Source organism: Onychomys torridus, chromosome 9 (assembly GCF_903995425.1).
Source record: "Onychomys torridus chromosome 9, mOncTor1.1, whole genome shotgun sequence".
NCBI lineage: Eukaryota > Metazoa > Chordata > Mammalia > Rodentia > Cricetidae > Onychomys > Onychomys torridus.
The window spans coordinates 108,245,675-108,264,506 of record NC_050451.1 but is presented as its reverse complement, the minus strand read 5'-3'; the positions used below and the strand labels follow the sequence as shown (position 1 = coordinate 108,264,506).

Sequence of the window (18,832 nt, the reverse complement as noted above, 5' to 3'; positions counted from 1 at the left end):
ACTGGTTCATACACGCTTGAGTGATGTGAACATATGAAGAGTTGGCTGCTGCACATGTGGAAAGGAGATGGGTTTGAAGTGCGTATTCCAGTCTGGCCAAGAGACCAGTGTGCAGCTGTTGATGGTGAGGCAATGCGGACAGACTCCTGAACTACTTGCTGATACCCACCCAGGTGATATCGCAGTGTGAGCTGGGACAAGCACCTGCAAGTCTGATACATAAACAAAGCTGCCATCCTTTCCCACCCTTCCTCAGAATGACAGAATGAGGAGTGTTCCTGGCTATGTTATCATCTAGACATGGAAACTGGTAAAATGAGCAAAAACAAAAAACAGCAGGTGATGGGTGTGTATACGAGCAGACCTGAAAAGTAATTGCATATGGAATTGCAAAATTCCAAAGTTTGCAAAACTGCCAGTCATATGAGAATTACACTGATGTGTGAATTATGCAATTTCTAGAGAGAGAGCAGCAAACTGTGTTAGTCAGTTGGAATATCACCATTCCCTAAGGAATTAGTTTATTTGCAACCAGGCAAAAAAGAGTATGGGTTTGTTTACCAGATTTAAAAAAAAAATAAAGCAAGCTTGGTGGAATTAATTTGTTTACAGCCACATTGATGTATAACATCTGGAGTTCTTTCTGTGTCTCCACTAATTCCAGCTGCACTTTGGGCATCTCTAGCCTCTCCTTTAGTGAGAGTTTCCCCTTTAAGGCATGATGATGGGCAGAGCTGAGTCCCAGGCTCAGTTCTGGTAGTCTGTGCCATCAACTTGGGCCATCTTGAAGTTCAACTCAACCAGGTGAACAATTGCCTTACTGTCCTGGGAAAGACATGAAAATGAATTGATAGCTCATGAATCTTTAGCATAAGCAATCCGATTCTCCCCAAATCTGCTTTGGATTGTTTTTGTCTTTATTTCTGAATCCTAGCTTTACTCAATGCTTTGTGACTTCCCAGGATCTCTCCATTCCTATTAACTTATTTCAATCATCTTTTACTTTACATCTTTCTTTTCTCTCTTGATAATCCCCCCAACCTATGAGTTTGTTAAAATTTAATCTCCAGGAGAGCACTCAGATGGGGTCAGCTCCTTCATCTCAGCATGTAGCTAGTCAGTGAGTCAGCTGCCTTGATTTCAGATGTCCAGATGAGTTCTGTCATCTGTGAAGGAAGGCGGCGATGAGACCTGAAACACAGCTACTTCCCATCAGTTTGAGTGCAGAGGGATTAAACAAAGGAGAGTTCTTGTATAAAAGCTAAGGCACCTCTTGTGATCTCAGTCCCAACTCTTCAGCCATATACACTGTACTTGGCACATGACATCCAGGAAACTGCAGACCAGATGCACGTGTGGGTTTGTGTACACAGATGTATAGGTGGGTGGATGCAGGGCTAGAGAAGCAGGATTCTAAGAGGGGGGATGACATCAGCGGAATGTGCACAATGCATCAGGATGGTAGAATGGTCAGGGGTATAATTATCAATTTGATCACTAATCTTCTAATCAGATGCTTTGTCGCTATTCAAACAGACCTCGATTGGCTGGAAAACATGGTTGTCCTATCAATGCTGCTATTCCTTCTTACAACCAGAACCCTTAGAGAACTATATTAGCCATTTTTTTTTTTCTGGTGATAGAACATGGTTTGTAACATTAGATTCATCATTTATTGAAGGAATCTTCCTTTTCATGAGAATTCATTCAATTTCCTATTGTCCTCACTTTGAGTACAGAAGAGTATTGATCATCAATATGCCAGGCAGTTTATATGTAGTTATCTCATTTTCTCCTTATAACAGCAGCGATGAATGCCCACTTCACTGACTAGTAGACAGGATCTGAAGAAGAAGATAATACCTCCAGATCATGTTTGCTAAGAATGTTAAACCCATGCCTGGCTTGACTCAATTCTGTCACTTCACTGAGATATTGATTTGCAATAGTTAAATTCCAGGAAAGATAAAAATCTAGTGCTTCTACATCCTTCTCAGAACAACAGGATGCAGAACAAAAGTAAAATACACTGACATACCCAAATGTGAGGATTCGGGGCGGAGAGACAATTATTTGCTTGGTCTATGCACTATGTGGTAAACTCACATACCCTGGGCTCATAGCTTAGCTCTGCCCTGTCCTACCTGTCTGACTTGGAGTGACTGATTGTTTTCTTCATCTGGATAATGAAAATAATGACTACCTCCCCTCCCTGTAGCAATGTTACACCGCTAAACAAATTAAGACAAAGTTCAGAGAGCTGTCTGGCATCCGGGAAGTTCAAGAAATGTTATGAGTATGCAAGAAAAATATTTGTATATGGCATTTTGTTTAGAGCAAGTGTAAGGTCACAGATTTGCTACTATTCTTATTATTTCTTTGTTTCTCCTATGGGATAAACTTTTATGATAAAGGCTAATTAATCACGATTATTCAAATATCATGTTTGGAGTTATTTTCAATTCTTTACTTTTGCAACTGTCCATATATAAACAAACAGCCCTAAGCCCCAGCTCAGACTGGTACCAATACTTTAAGGAATATTAGTTCCTGGATATCTGAGGCATACTAATTCAAGCACTGTGTGACTCTAGGAAACAGAATTTTAGTAAGAGATCCTATAGGATTCCAAAATCCTAAAGGAAAAGCTACTGTCAAAATATAATGAGCTATCTGCCACAGTAAACAATTTGCAGAAAAATTCTTGTGAAGGCAGAAGATTTCTCAGGACATGCATCCTTGCACAGGGAAACTGTTGACTATCAAAAGCAGGTTGTCATAACTGACTGAGAGGGGAGGTGTGAAGAAATGGAAGCTTCTCCACGGACCATCATGAAAGACACTAAGGTGTCAGAGAAAATGTCTCCAGAGGCTAGCTCAAGAGATGAAAACAACAACGTAGCAGAGATCTCCCTGCAGCTGCTGGGAGGGGGTTTGTTTTTCCCCTAGTTTAATGTTTCTTCTCTTCTGCTTCTTGGGAGAGACCTTTCTCAGGGGAATGCAAGAAGCGAGGTCCAGCCCTGGGAAAGCCAGGTGGGCTGGAGTTGGGAGCACACCACCACAGTGCTCTGGGAGGGTGGTTCAGTAACGGAAAGCTTGAGCTCCGGCTGAGGCTGGAGGTGGGCTCACAATAAGGACTGATTTGGAGTCTGCAACTCACGGCTCATGTAAGCTCGTTCACCTCTGATGAGGGGGCCTGCCAGGTGCAGGGGTGGTAGATGGTGGTAAGACTCCAGGCCAAAGTCTCTTTCGTCAATTCACGTAACAGCTCGTTACTACTGAACATTATGCTTCATGCTTGTCAAAGGTGATACGTGCAGTCTTCCTTCACGAAGCCCATGGGCTGGCGGCAGCGGTGAAGTTAACCAAAATTTGTGTAATTACAAATGATGAGATATGATCTAGAGGGGAATGCTGAGGAGCGATGGTGGGACAGAGCTGGAAAGGACAAGGGTCATCTAAACTAAGAACGGAAAGACGCACAGGAACCAACAAAGGAATGGGGCGTGGCCAGAGTGTGCATATGTGTGTGTGTGTCTGTGTGTGTGTGTGTGTGTTTGTTTGTGTATGTGTGTGTTACATATATGTTGAATGTATGATGTCTGTGTATGTGGTTATATGTGTTGTGTTCTCTATGTCCACATATACTGAGTATGGTGTGTTGCTGTATGTGCTGGGGAGGAATAAAATCTAAGAGTGCCAGAGGAAGAGAATATGCTTTGGGATGGAATGTCCCATCTGAGAACTTGCATGCTGTTTCCCAGGCTGCAGCCCACAGTGGGTGTGAGTGCGATGTGGGGAGGCGAGAAAGAGGATATGGGAAGAAGTGGGTAGAGACCAGAGGAGAAGATGAGACCAGACCGCAGGTAAGGGACACGGTCTTTGTGGCCTTTGAGTTTGTAAGCAGGAGACTAACACATCTGATTTATACATTGAGGTACATTTAAGTGCTGCCTTGGTTATTCATTTTGCATTACTAATTTTATTGTTGCCAGAGTGACTTGCTTAAAAATCCTAGTAAAGTTTGGATTGACTTTGTGTGGTTAATTCTACCTCCCCAAACAATCTCCACTCCAGGAAGATTCAGATCAGAGATGGTGCTCAGAATGAAGTTTGAATTTCAAGCAGAATTGAATTTATTAAAATAAGCAACCATGGTAGATTCCAACACAGAGAACCCATGCTGATCCTCAACAGGATGAAGCGACTTACTAAATGAGTGTAATCTATCTTTGGCAGAACAACAGACCTGAGCTACCAGAATTACATAGTCATTAAATCATGTGGCATGGGATGGAAAAAGTGTAGCTTTGGCAAAGAAAAGACTTCAGAGTCAGGCTGGAGTAAAAAAGAAAGAGCATAATAGAAAAATGTTGTTTTTAATTGCCTTTTTTTTAAAACAAGCAGTTTTTTAGAATATTTTCCTAGTATGCTCCTAATTGAGAAAATCAACTGGAGTATGGAAGCAAGAAGGAAAATACATTAACTAAGGAGTTAAGGATTGCCCCTGGACAATAGAGCATCTATGGGAGCTAACAGATACTCTATCCCACTGCCTTCCCTGCATGGTGGTACTACAATTGGAACACATACCCATAACAGAAACATTGAATTCATGAGGAATCATTTTAATTGTGTGTTTGCCTCAGCCGCATGATGGGTCATGGATTCTGAAATGGTCCTTTGGGGAAGATGGACTCCTGGTGAGGACCAGCTCACAGCTACTCTTCTGAATGCCAGCCCTCTCAGCTTTGCTTGGCCACTGGACTTTCTACAGGCATGTGTCCATGTGAACAGGTCACACTGGGGCCACTGGACTTTCTACAGGCATGTGTCCATGTGAACAGGTCACACTGGGGCCACTGGACTTTCTACAGGCATGTGTCCATGTGAACAGGTCACACTGGTGTAGCATGAATCTTAAAAGTTCTTATCAATAAAATCAAACCTGAGCCAGGTATTGGGGTAAAATTCTGGAAGATCAGAGAAGCAGAACAAGCCACAGCTTCCTCACCTTGCCAGTTCCTCAGCTGATCCTATTTCCTCAGACTACAAGCCTCTGAGTCCACATTCAGAATGGATCTCAGCTGAACTGTTGCTCAAAAGCCTAAAAGCCAAATGCTGCTAGTTTCTGGTCTATATATATTATATCTTATATATCTTTCTGCTTTGTGCCATCACTCCCTGGGATTAAAGGCATGAGTCACCATGCTTAGCTGTATCCTTGAACACACAGAGATCGAGGTAGATCTCTGCCTCTGGAATGCTAGGATTAAAGATGTGTGCTACCACTGCCTGTCCTCTATGTTTAATATTGTGGCCGTCCTGTTCTCTAACCCCAGATAAGTTTATTAGCGTGCACAATATATCAGGGAACACAATACCACCACACACTGGGGGCAGGACAGGGGTGGGGGAGCAGGCTTTGCAGAGTGCAACCATCAATCAGGCTAGATGATACGTGCTCTCAAAGTGACACTCTTATATCCTAGAGCCCACTGCTGGCCATGTCCTGGACCACTGATGTGCACAGAAAAGCCACAGAAGGGCCTCTTAGATCCTGGCATTCCACAAACTTCCTGAAACGTGCAGTCAGGATGTTTGCTCTTGGCCAGGGGTTACATTCCTGAGATCCCTATGTGGCCTGGAGAAGAGGTTTACATGAAGGATTAAGAAAAAGATTGGGGACCAGACTGATAGGTCTTAAAAATCCAGCTCTGTTTCCATTGCTGGGGGAACTTAGAAAGTGTCACCTATGGCCTCCATGTGTCTCATCTGCAAACAGAGATGCTAACAGTTCTCAAAAACTCATAGCTTCTCAACAGAGATCCAGAGTTAATTCATTTGAAATGTTTAACAGTGTCTGGCAAACAGGAAGCACTATCTGAGCTTTATTATCATAATTATCATCATCATCACCATTAACCCCTTCTTTACTCAATGAGTAATGATATGTATTTTAAAAAGCCACTTTACTGCATGTGTAGTTTCTCTGCAGCTGTGATTCTGTCTGGCCAGCGCACCAAGCTCTTTAACCCTTTGTTGTTCCTGTTCTCACACCCAGTGCCAACTCTGGATATTTATCTTTTCAAAGAGCCTTAGATCTCTTTCTCTCTGTAATACCCGTCTCCTCGGCTGAGACTTGCTAGGGCTGGTCCGCACAGCAGGACTCACCCAGAGTTTAAAGCACTTGGTGCTACAGGTGGAAAGTCCTGACTGTGGCTCTCTCCAGATGGCTGTGGGAACTTCCCCTAATACCTTAGAAAGCCTACGTCTTGGTTCTCTCATCTGTGAGATGAGAGCTGTTCTATCCCCTCCACCAATGCTCTCTAACAGCTGCTAGAGCCTGGGGGATGGCAGAAGTTGCTCCAAAAATATACATAAAAGGCTGAGTATGGGTTTTTTTTTGACATCTCTGTTCTTGAATCCTCTCAGTCTGGTAAAAACAACAAAAATCCACAAAACCAACAGTTACAGTAAAAGATGGCACTGGGGATGTCTGCTGGCTGTGGCCCAGAAATGTTCTGAGAATTATGAGAAGTCAGTGTAGCCAGGTCTGAGGAACACTGTCAGCAAAGGATTGAGTCCAAATTGGTTAGGACTAGGAGGATTTATTAAGTGCCTATAGTATACACAGCTCAAATGTGAAAACTCTCACCTGGCCGGCCATCATCTGATCCTGTGTCAGAAACATAATTCATCAGGTATTTTCAAAGAGACTCAACTGGCCAAGTAGGCCAGTTGAACAGCCTCAATTTCCCTATAGTTTCAAAGTCTGTCAAGATTTGTGAAGTGAGGGTAGGGTGGGCTGTGATTTGATAGGGGAGCTACATTTTCACAGCTTCATTATTCTTAGGTACCAGAGTCAGGTTATCCAGGCTGAGTTAACATTTGACTGGGACTTCTGGTCCTTCTGCAAATAAATGTGAGGGGAATGGAATGGTTATTTACATCAGAACTTAATTCATAACATTTACTATGGCCTGGGACAGCTCTGCTCCAAGCACTTGACAGATTAGGCTTTTAGCCTTCTTTTGAATTTAAATCAACAAATTGAGCCACACACAAGTTTCTTGTATTATTAGAACCAGCCATACAACACTGCAGATAAAATACAAACACACAAGGGTGTTGGGATTAGAAGGAAACTATAGGCTTGGGAGTAAATGGTGACCAGAACTTCCGTCAAAATGAACAACTTCTTATGCACGGATCTAAAGCAGGTCCTTTCTGCTTATTACTTGGTTCAATTTATAATGCAATCCATCCTTTACAGACTTTATGTGCAACAATTTCCTGGTACATAGCAAAACCGTTACACTTATTAAGGATACTGAAGTGGGATATTTGTGAGTGTCTCTCTTTGGGGACATGCTCCTTTTCCTCTGTCACTTCTTTGGTGTGGAAGAAACATGCAGGGCATGCTGAGGAAGATTTACAGTGGAGGAGAAACCATACATGCCAGGAGGTAGTCATGAGCAACTCCAGCTGTGCCACTACCACTGACAGTACTGTTGGAGTTCAGTGGAGCAGAAGGCAGCCTGGGGCTCAGGATGCATGGTGTGTGCGCCATGTTGCCTTTCCCCTCCCCGCCTGCTCCCCTCTCCCCACCCCCCCGCCCTGTAAAAAAGCCATTTGGTGTCAGTCTATTGTGGTGATATATTGTGTGCCCCAATATATTGTGCATTCTAACAAACTTATCTGGGGTCAGAGGACAGAACAGCCACTAGACAGACGTAGAGGCCAGAAAATGGTGGCACACACGCCTTTAATCCTATCACTTGGAAGGCAGAGATCCATTCGGATCTCTGTGAGTTTAAAGCCACAGTGGAAACAGCCAGGCATGATGACTCACACCTTTAATCCCACGAAGTGAGCCTTTAATCCCAGGGAGTGATGGCAGAAAGCAGAAAGGTATATAAGGTGTAAGGAACAGGAACTAGAACTGGTTAAGCTTTTAGGCTTTGGAGCAGCAGTTCAGCTGCGATTCATTCTGGATGAGGACTCAGAGGCTTCCAGTCTGAGGAAACAGGATCAACTGAGGAATTGGCAAGGTGAGGAAGTTGTGGCTTGTTCTGCTTCTCTGATCTTCCAGCATTCACCCCAATACACAGCTACAGGTTTGATCTTATTAATAAGAACTTTTAAGATTCCTGCTACAGTCCATCACCTATACCGACGGTGGTGCAAGGCCAAGGTGCTTCACAGGGCTGGAGAACTAACCTGGGAAGGGGATGAACGCCTCTGCTGCTTCTCTCCACATCTGTATTTAGGGCAGATGCCCTCACTGGAGGGCGGGGGAAATGGAGGCTGTCTGTCACAGGTGTGCTCTGCGGGCAGGCTCGGCTGACTCACTGAAGGCCAAGGAATTGCCTGCTTCTTTGGGAACTGGTGGTATTGGCACATGTCTTTATTTTTTGTGACAATTTAAAATAGATAAAACAATAAATGGAGAAGAAAGGTAAGGGAGTCAGGCTGCTTTCACTTGGCCTCTCAAAGCCCACATAAGCATGTTTATTTGTTTTTAATGGATTTTGATTGCCTGGCAATCTTGGTTTCCCACACTGCTGTGCCACATGACAGGGCAGAGTGTTCACTGTTGTCCTGACGGTTGAGCTTGCTCCTCCTCCTCCTCCTCATTTTACATGTTAGAACGGAAAACCTGCCAGTAAGGAGAAATCGGTGAAACCAAAAATAACCCCAGAGTTCTCTAGAGATTCGGGGAAACAAATTTCTGGGCACCAAATGCCTCATTTGAAAATTTTTCCATTCCTATTTTGTTTTCACTAAAATATAAGTATCTTCTGAGTCACAAGGGGAGGAAGGGTAGTGTAGACCACGATGCATATCAACCCGTCCAGAAACCTGTCTAATGGTGACTTGTGGGTTTTTCTGACATGGTGTCTATAAGTGTGTACAGTGCCAGAGGTGAAGAAGGAGCCCATGAAATATTCACAGCTTGGCTCCAGGGTTCTTCCCAGAGCGGGGGCTGGCCCCTTCTGCTGCCTCATTTGTGGAGCCCACAGCACCAACCTCTTACACAGTGGCTTGCAGTGAATGCTACCAACGGCTTTCCTCTCATTTTTCCACGAGCGTGTGCCAACACTATCATGTGCCACACTCCATGACATGAAGTGGTAATTAAGATTCAGAGTGGGAAAGCTGGGCACAGTAGCCCATGCTTGCAACCCCAGTGCTGGGGACATGGAGACAGGTTGGTAGATCGCTGGGGCTGCATGGCAGCCAGCCTAGACCACTTGGAAAGTTCCTGACCAATAAGAGATGTTATCTCGAAATACAAGCTAGGTGACAGCTAATGTTGTCCTCTGGACTCCACATGCACATGTGCACGTGAACACACATTCATACACACATGAACACACATACACTTGTACACAGAATAGGGTTCAGAGTGGTGAATGTCATGGTGGGTTAAATACCAGGTGCACAGGGTTGGGGTACCAGCTGGAGAAGAAGCATAGCAGTTACAGGGGAGATGTGGGGGGGCGGGGAAGCTCAATGGTGTCTCCATCCCTTTATCCATCCTGCAGACGGTTTTGGAGCATCTGCTTTATACCAGAAGCTGGGATGGAATTGCACACGGGACATGATGCTGTGGCCTTGCCCTTGACAAAAATAGCAAGGGTTATGTAACACAGTACCTATCGTGTAGCAGGCAGTTTTAAAGCACTTCTCGAAGATCATTCCTATTTAATCTTTACTACAAGCTCTTAAAAGAGGTACTGTTAACAACCCTGTTTTATGGGATGGAACAGAGGCACGGGGAGGTGGGGGGAACAGCGTACCAAGGCCATGCAGCTCCTAAGGAGCAGACCTGGGCTCCCATCCAGGCACACCGGCTAGATCTATGTTGTCGCCCTCTGCAGAATCATCCCTCTGCAGCACCATTTTTAAGAGACTCACAATGGAACATTCACATCGCACCTTACAAAGCAGTCTTCACACACACTATCCTATTACAGCTTCACAGCACCCTTGTAATCTGTTACCCAATTTAAGGGTAAAGAAGGATGAGATTCAGAGAGAGACTCACAGGCACTTTCCAAGGTCACGTTAAAGTCAAACAAAGATGCGTTTTGGTCCACCATTACTAAAATATGAATCTTCTCCATTGCCTCCTGGGGATAGTGGAAGAAACCCCCAAGCAACAGATGTTTGGCTCAGCATATGAAAGATCAGTTTAAGAAGAGCAGAGGACCAGGTATAATTATGAACTTTTGGGTGGGCATAATATCAGGTGATCCATGTTCCGTGTTGAATTGTATTTCCATGAAAAAGATCTACTGAAGTCCTAACACTGATTACCTGAAGGAGAAAGGGACCTTAACTGGAGACTGGGTCTTCTCAGATGTGACTCAGTGAACACCAAGTCCATAGGTGAGCATGATTCAGAGTGACCAGTGCTCTCGTTTCGTCTTTTCTTTAATTTACATTTTTTTCTCAGTAGTAAGGATTCTGCTTGCAGATACTAGGCAAGTCCAGTGCTCCACCATCAAGCTAGAACTCCCCCCCCATCCTGTAGTGAGTAGCTGTTCCAGCTTTGACCTGGAAGTACTATCCCCATTGAGGCTTTGGTAACTGTCACACCTACAAGGCGGGGCCGAGAGAGGAGCCTCAAGACCCGAGATCCAGATGGGCAGCTCTCTTGGTTCCTGGATCTTGGACACTGGAGGTAGACTGAATAGAGTTTTCCAGAGAACACCTCTGGACTGAGCTACACCTTTCCCAGACCCTGTGATCTATCCCTTTACATGTAAGTTACCCCACAAAATAAACCTCCCTTTTAACTATGTGGAGTTGCCTTAATACTACAACCAATACCCCCCAGCCCTTACTTGACTTTTATTTTAAAATAATGTGTGAGACAAGATCTCACCAGGTTATCTGTCTGCCCTGGCAGGTACTGAATTTGTGATCCTCTTGCCTTTACTTCCAGAGTAGCTGGGAGTACAGGCCCAAGCCCTCAGGTCCAGCTATTTGTCAAACGGGAAATCTGTACAGAGCAAATGTGATGAGGAAGGAGATGGCCGCTCTGTGCCAAGAGACATGCAAGGTCACCAGATACGTGAGAGAGGCAGGAAAGCGATCCGATCCTTCCTGGAGGCTTTAGAGGGAATACAGCTTTGCTGACCCTTGGCTGTAGACTTCCAGAGTGGCCACAGCATGGATTTCCGTTGCTCTAAGCCATCCTATATTCCAGCAGCCCAAGAATCTAACAACCTCAAAGAAATGTATATATTTTCCTGGGAATGAAGGTCATAACATCACACTCCAGTGTCTGGCTCTATAGACAGACTAATTATCTTAACTTGGGCGGCAAGATTACCTTGCTTGTTTAGAAATAAATGACCACTGTTAGTAAATCTTTAGCAAGTACCTGATTTTCTACCAGTGAAACTCATAAGCCTAAATGCTACCCAATGTTTATTTTTATTTAATCTAATAGGAGAGATTTACTTTAGTAACAAGCAAAAACATTTCGCGGAGGAGCTCATCAGTAATTCAGGTTGGCTTACTGGGTCTCTGAAGATCTGTTTTGCAAGAGAAATGTTGGGATAGTTTTAACTTCTGATTGAAGGGAGTGACTTGATAAAAAAAATGATCCTTGATATTAAAATTGCACGTGGGGAGGGAAGCACTCTAGTGGGAAGGAGGGGAGGGGAGTAGATGCACTTGGACAACACTCTGTGGTTGCTTTACACACTCGGCCAGGTGTCGTGCGGTCCCACCCGTGGATGGGGCTGCCGTCGAGGGTGATGTGAAACGGAGTGCAATGCTAGGGCAAGAGAGAAGGGGGGCATCTGCTGCTTGATGCCCTGTCCAGTGCCGCAGTCATCTAACGCATCGATTCCTCCTGACCCTAATCTCAGGCAGGTCCAAGTTCCCAGGACAGCACGATCCAGAAATGACCCCAAATCTCTGTCCTGGCTAATGCTGCCTTGCTACCCCAGTTCTAAAAACCACAGGGCTACTTTCTTCTCAGTTTCAACACTCTGCCTCTCATCTGCAATGTTTACATCCTAGATAGCAGAGATCTCAGATCTGAGAATTCCACAGGGCTTCTTTTGGTTTTAATATGAGGTGTGGTGAACTTGACTACCACAGAAAGCCCTGATCACATGCTGTGTTTTCTTTCCCAAGCCTATCGATACTGCTCTTGCTGTGGCCCATCCTTGGTAGGCACCTGTGACTGTTTCTCAGACTTCTTGCTTTTGAGTGTTTCTCTGAGACAGATATGGACAATTGTGTTCAGCATCAGCATCTGAACCAGAATCTCTGGCCCAGGACAGAACTAACTTCTGATGGAACACAAACAGATGCTGAGATACATCACTTCCTTTCCCTCTTTGGACATCTGAGTAAACAGTTGGAATAAGTTTTCCTAGCAAACTCTAAATGTGACCCATCCATTGCTACCAGTTGGAGATTTGATTGAGAACAGTTCAGAAACTGCCTATCAGAATGATTTATTTGTAAACTTAACTAATCCATTATTAAAGAATATAAAATATATTTTTGAAAAAGCATTACATATACATACATACCCACATATATGTATATGGCAGTAATACTTGGTAACTGGCTGAATATATACCAGTTTTCTTATTAATTATTAAATGAATCTCTTCAGTTGCCTGCTAGATATTATACTAAATGTTTTGCTTAGTAATGAGAGATGGAGACCCCTCCATTTGATGGCTGGTGGGACAAGGGTACCACAGAGGCTATTGTCACATCCTCATGAATATATGTAGCAAGAGACAGAGCCAAGATGTGAACACAGCACAGTGACCTCTGGGCTCCTGCTCTTTGTTACTATCTTTTCACATGTTCATGTAATTATTAAAAATTACATTGATTGAAATCTTGAAATGCACTAAGTACAGTGCTAAGCGCTTCACAGAAATGATCTTATTAAGGTTTGCAATTAGCCTGTGTGGTGGGGCTTATTTTTATTTTCAGTTTCAACTATGGGAGCCAAGATGCATGGAGGTTAACTTGCCCAAGGGCATACACTGTGAGGGGAAGGTCCCAGAGCTGATCCCACCCAGCCTTGCCTGAGTACCTGCTCTGAATACATATTACTGGCTCCTGCTATGTGTCTGGAACCAAGCTAGGCCCAAGGGCAGACAAGGATGAAAAGCGAGATGCTCCCATCCATGAGGAACTCTAGTTACACAGACTTGTAATCTATAGACATGGGGACAGACAGGAAAGACATTGTAGTGATAAGTTATATGTGAGTCTAATATTAGCCGGAAGGGTCCATGCAATGTTTCATAAGTCATACATCTTTACAAATTCAATTAAAGTGATGGAGTACATTTTATAAGTCTGGTTGGATTTTAATACATCAAACCAATCATCAGAGAGACCCTGACTGGCTACTCTGGATTCTTTTATTTACATTGGGGCTTAAGATGCCCTATAAGGGCAAAATTGAGACCCTAGACTTCAGGCATGTAAATGGAGTAATCACCTAAGGCTTGTGCCTTTTAGAAGCCTATCAGTGTTTTTTTCCTAATAACTAAAACCTAGGAGGAGGGTGTCTCGAGGAATGCAGGGCAACAGGCCCTCTCCTTTCCTCCATTTTGAACTGTCTGCCAAACTTTCCTCCCTTTGACTAACTCCCACCCACTGCCCAGGTTTCCTGAGAAAACAAGTTGTCCTTCTGTGCATTTCTAAGACAATCTGTATGTCTGGATGGTACCCGACCCCCAATGCCTGCTGTTGATGAGGTTACCATCAGTACCAATGCCAGATTCCATCTTTGGTATAGTCTTACACTCCTCCCAGCAGAAGCTCACTCAAGCCTCCATGAGTAGCCACGAGCAGGGAGCACAAGGCCCAGGGGAGAGTAATTCCTGAGTCTGTGTTTGCTGAACAGATGAGCTTTTAGAAGACAGATTTCCCAAGGCAAGAGCCCTGAAAACCTAGGGGATGAAAGCTGTGGGTGAGCAAACAGAGTCTGAGCATGACTTGAACCCTTCAGGCTGTTCTTTGCACTTGGCAGTCCTTACGTTGTATACAGAGGAGGATATGTCCCCCATCAGACCAAAGGTACTACTGCCCAAGCTTTTTTTTTTAAATAGATTCAATGTATCCCCTAAAGTAGAACTGGCAGCAAGGATAGAGATCCCCACTTTATTAATAATGGAACCTTCTGCACATCAATACAGATGCGTTTTAAATAGGAACATAGGTCTCACTTTAATAAAGGCTTCTATATGCTGTTTTGCATATGTTGATTCTATTTCTTATAACAGCCTTGGATCCTGTCTGCTCGCTTGTCTTGGTTCTGCATCCTCAGTGCGCTAAGGCTGGGAAGGAACTGGCCTAAGGTGAATAGTTTGTCAGTGATCCCAGAGCCATGGGTGATAGTAAAGATTCTGATTCAGTCACCTTCAAAGCCAGTGGCAAAATATTCCTCGGGCCCAGCCTCCACCCTCCCCGCTCCTGTCTAGAAGCCCCTGGATACTAGAGTTCTAACTTTCAGTGAAGTGAACTGCGACAGAAAGATGATTCCAACAAAAGTGTCCTTGCAGGGAATATGCTACCAGGTCCACTCATTCATTCACACACCCAAGCACCGCACATTTGAATGTGGTGGTCTACGGCAGGCACTGTTCTCACATCAGAGAGAAAGCAATAATGAAACAATGCAAAAGTCTTGTCTTCATGGAACTCACATTCTAAAACAGGAAGACAGACATTTAACAGGATCAATTAATAAAGTAAACAGTGGGGAGCCATGGAGATGTCTCAGTCAGTAAAATGCTTGTTGTACAAGCTTGAGGGCTTCAGTTCATATCCTAGCACCCACATATAAAGCTAGGCATTGCTGGGGGATGCCTGTCATCCTGGTGCTGGGTGGTGGAGACAGGAGGAGCTCCAGGCCTTGGAGGCTCGTCAGTCTAGCTGAATTGGTGGGTTCCAGGCTCAGAGAGAGACCCTGCCTCAAACAATAAGGTGGAGAATGATTGAGGAAGACATACGATGTTCTCCTCTGGTCTCTACTAGTATCCACAAATGAATGTTCACCTGAACACACATGCACATAACAGGCACAAATACATCAAGTACAATGGCGGTAAGTACTAGGGAGAAAAGGAAGTGTGAGAAGCCCTAACAGGTATGAGTGGAGAATGTCTCAACTTGCCATGCAGTGACCAAGGAAGGTCCACATGAGAGGTTCAGGAGGCAGGGTCCCAGTGTTCTTGGAATGGCCACCAGGGTGCATCACTGGGCCACTGGGTGAGGTAAGAGCAATCCTTAATCTGAGGAGTCTGAAGAGTAAAGTGCTGAGAGGCTGGGGCTCACTCATCATCACAGAAGGGTTTGGCTTTCACTCTGGTGAGATGCCAAAATCAATGGAGGGTTAATGCACTGCCCTGAATTACCGCGAGACTTCCATGCTCTTCACATATTTTTTAAAATGTATTAGCAACTTTAATAAATTATGAGGAAGTGCATTATGTCAAACTTGCAATCGCTAAATACTGCTGATCTCATACAGAACTCCATTTAGCACTGCCCTTGTGATGGGGGGTGGGTGGGTCAGAGTTAGGAAAGTCTGGAGGGTTTAAATACAAGGAGCCCAGAGGCAGTGGGCTTCCTATTTCCAGGATGCCACCCTTCAGGTCCCTCTGGGTCCGTCCTTGAGAGGAGCAACCTTCCCAGCAGCCTCATTTCAGCCTGAAGATAGAGGTATCTGGGAAAGGACCAGGTCATTGCTGCAGCCACCATTGTGAGCTCCATGGTGGGGACAAAGCCACTGATCTGTGGTGGCAACCTCAGCTTCTCTAGGACAGAGCAGAGAAGAGCCCTGGACACACCACCACCACCACCACCACCACCACCACCACCACCACCACCACCACCACCACCGTTTGAACCTTACAAGATAGTAGCCCGCCACTCAGTTTTTACCCTTCCGCTGAAGGTTTTATTCTTTTCTTTCTCTCACTCTGTGTTTCATACCTTGAACTCCCTATGTAGCTTAGGATGACCTCTGGCGTCTGATCCTCCTGCCTCTACCTCCCACATGCTAGTGCCACAAACATGTGCGGCCACACCCCGCTTTCCTGTGGTGCTGGGGGTGGAAAGAAGGGCTAAGTGCATGGAAGGCAAACACTGTACCAGCCAAGCTGCATCCCCAGCCCTGCTGAAGTTTGTTAGTCTTCTCCGTTTGCTGCAAGGTCCCATCATCTGCCTGTCATTTCAGTTTGGGCGAAAGAGCCCCAGGGGGACAAAAATCTGCAGGAAGGAGAAGCAAGGGCCCCTGAAAACTACCTCGTGCAGTCATGGACAATTCAGGTTCTGTTTGTCAAATGCAATGCATGGGATGAGCCCTTAGCCTGGCAAACACAAGCTTAAGAAAGACACTGGGACTTGAAGAATCTGGGGATGGGGCTAGGAGTGTTCACTTCCAAGGTCCTGAGACTCGGGGCATTTATTTCTTTTTGCAATTATACATGTAATTTCTCCTAAGAATTTTCTAGAGTTTATTTCTCTATGGACTTCTGATTGTATCATTGGGTACTGCTACTCAATTGGACGGTGGTTTTTCTCCAGGGCAGTGTGGCCATACGTGCCACCAAAGGCCACTTGTATACAAAGTTTTTTGCAAAGACTCATATGACATTCCCAAAGTTATAAATTCTACTGCAAGGGACAAAATACAGACACAAATCCAAGCATTAATTTTGTGCACAGAGACTTCTAGAAAGTGTGTTCCTCATCAGAGATGTTGAAAATAGTAGACAGGAGCTCAGAGGGAAAAACTTCAATGTTTACGAAGAAATTTAAAAACTTCACAAACCCACAAGTAAAAAATAATGTCAAAACTGGAATGTTAGTTGTGAGCTCTCTACTGATACTTGAGTTCTAAACTAACTAGTAATGGTCAGAGCATCACTAATCATTAAGAGCCATGTGAAGAGGAGAGACTGCAAGGGTCTGCTATTGTGAACTCTTCTTGGAGGTGCTTCCTATTTACTCTGGACCATGGTTTGTTGCCATGAAAACAACCTAGAAACCATTAAAAGTGCAGCACTAACAAATCTGTTAAACATTTGCCTCCAGAAAAAGATGGTGGAGCCGAGAGAAATGGCAGTGCTCGTGACCCCAAAGCCATGAGATTAGTCAAAGAACTCAGAAGTGCTGAAGGCAGATAAGAAACATCTTTGCTTTGATCATGAGAGAATATCAGATTTTATTAATGTCCTTGTTTTCAACAAGTTGAATTCTATTACTGTCCATGACACTGATATGTTTTCACATATTTAGAAGGACTCTACCTAAGGCTGGGGCAGTTTTTGCCATACACACCAAAACTTTTCTTCTGTGTGGCATTTCTTTTCAAGCTATTGCCTAAGTGGAATCTTTCTAGAATATTCTTACATGCCACAGAGATTTAAAAATGTTAAAAGCTATAGTGTTTCATCCCAACACTTGGGATAAGTTCTTGGTCATTAACTGTTTGCAATCAAATGGACAGAGGAATAAAAATGCCTTTGCTGTACTTCAGAGAGGTGTGATGGAGAATGTACAGAATGAGGAAGAGTGGGCAGGTTAGCCATGGCCTCAAATGTGGTGGCCCAGGAGCATGGTGCAGACTGGGACCACTGGACCTTCCTCATCCCTGGACCCTAATGGCATCTTGTCATATGCTTGTTTCAACAGCTTCAGTGACCTCACGACAAACACAGAGTGACTATGGTTCAACTACATGATTGTGCCTTTTAAAAAGACATTTCTAAATACCCAAAGCGGTTTCAAGAAATTCATTAACAGCAGTTTCTAGATAATTTAATTTCAGCTTGCTAGTTTGGCATTTCTGAAATGTTTCTCTTTGTTTTTAATTAAAAACGTAATTCCATAAAGTGTAACTTAAATGCAAAGTTTAAGTATGTGAACTGGTTCATCTCCTTAAACTTAACTGCAAACATTGTAGAAATAGGGAAATATGGGTTGTGAAGAGAACTTCACCCTTAAGAGAAGAGTTCTATCACAGTTACTACCACGACTGAGAACCCTGCTTTGACATATCTCGTACTTTTAGAAATAATTTTGGTAAACACACAATTTTGCCTCCTGACTGGTGTGTGTTTGTGAGTGTGCATGTGTGTGCAAGTGTTAGTGCAGAGGCCAGAGGCTGATGCCAGGCATCTTCCTCTACTGCTTGCTCTCCACCATGCCTTTTGAGACAGACTCTTTTTGAACTCACAACTCACAAACTGGGCTAGACCATTGGCCAGTAAGCTCAAACCCCAAGGATCCTGTCTAAGCCTCTCCAGAATTTGGATTATAGTCACCTGACACCATGCTCAACTTCTTGTGTGGTGCTGGGAATCTGAACTTGGGGTCCTCAGCCTAGTGCAGTTGGTACTTTAACGGGCAAGCCATCTCAACACACAACCCCACTTCTGACTACTCCTACCGAGTCTCTAAACCTTCTCTCTTTCTGTTGCTGCACAGCCTTGTCTACAATGTCAATTACATGTGTTTGAACAAATGCACAGTAACTGAGCAACTATGTACCCTATTCTGGTTCTTTCTAGTTCTGCACTTTCACAAGTGATTCCAAGACAAGCATTTTCACACACACATAGTCCACCCTCCCCGCCTCCCTCTCTCCTTTTAAAATTTCCTCAGTATAAGTAGAATTACTGGATTAAAGAGTATGGATTTTTTTGCATGGCTCTTAATGCATTTTGAATTGGTATATTCTTAAATGTAACCCCATCTGAGCACTCAGCCTATCTACGTGTTTTCCTCTAGACCTAATCATATTACACTGATTTTTATC

At 44.1% G+C, this 18,832-nt stretch overlaps 1 protein-coding gene across 8 annotated transcripts in view; it reads right to left on the bottom strand.

Annotated features, from left to right (window-relative positions):
* Mbnl2 (muscleblind like splicing regulator 2) overlaps positions 1–18,832 on the bottom strand; it is a 158,912-nt gene that overhangs the window by 56,435 nt on the left and 83,645 nt on the right. The window lies entirely within an intron of this gene.